The following is a 954-nucleotide window of genomic DNA, read 5'->3' as shown; positions in this document are numbered from 1 at the left end:
CGTGCTGCGATTCATGGGGTCCCAAAGAGTTGGACATGACTGAGCGACTGAACTGAACAGGTTTTGACTTCCAATAAACTGTGGAAAATTCTGAAAGAGATGGGAATACCAGACCACCTGACCTGCCTCTTGAGAAACCTATGTGCAGTTCAAGAAGCAACAGTTTACTGGACATGGAACAGACTGGTTCCAAATAGGAAAAGGAGTACGTCAAGGCTGTTTTTGTCACCTTGTTTACTTAACTTATATGCAGAGTACATCATGAGAAACGCTGGGCTGTAAGAAGCACAAGCTGGCATCAAGATTGCTGGGAGAAATAACAATAACCTCAGATACGCAGATGACACCACCCTTATGGCAGAAAGTGACTAGGAACTAAAAAGCCTCTTGATCAAAGTGCAAGAGGAGAGTGAAAAAGTTGGCCTAAAGCTCAACATTCAGAAAATGAAGATCATGGCATCTGGTCCCATCACTTCATGGGAAATAGATGGGGAAACAGTGTCAGACTTTATTTTTGGGGGCTCCAAAATCACTGCAGATGGTGATGGCACCTGTGAAATTAAAAGATGCTTACTCCCTGGAAGGAAAGTTCTGACCAACTTAGTATATTCAAAAGCAGAGACATTACTTTGCCAACAAAGGTCCGTCTAGTCAAGGCTATGGTTTTTCCATTAGTCATGTATGGATGTGAGAATTGGACTGTGAAGAAAGCTGAGAGCCCAAGAATTGATGTTTGAACTGTGGTGTTGGAGAAGACTTGAGAGTTCCTTGGACTGCAAGGAGATCCCACCAGTCCATTCTAAAGGAGATCAGTCCTGAGTGTTCTTTGGAAGGACTGATGCTAAACCTGAAACTCCAGTACTTTGGCCACCTCATGGGAAGAGCTGACTCATTGGAAAAGTCTCTGATGCTGGGAGGGATTGGGGGCAGGAGGAGAAGGGGCCGACAGAGGAT

The sequence above is a fragment of the Bison bison genome, unplaced genomic scaffold, assembly GCF_000754665.1.
Source record: "Bison bison bison isolate TAMUID 2011002044 unplaced genomic scaffold, Bison_UMD1.0 scf7180017864472, whole genome shotgun sequence".
NCBI lineage: Eukaryota > Metazoa > Chordata > Mammalia > Artiodactyla > Bovidae > Bison > Bison bison.
This window is presented reverse-complemented; position numbering follows the sequence as displayed.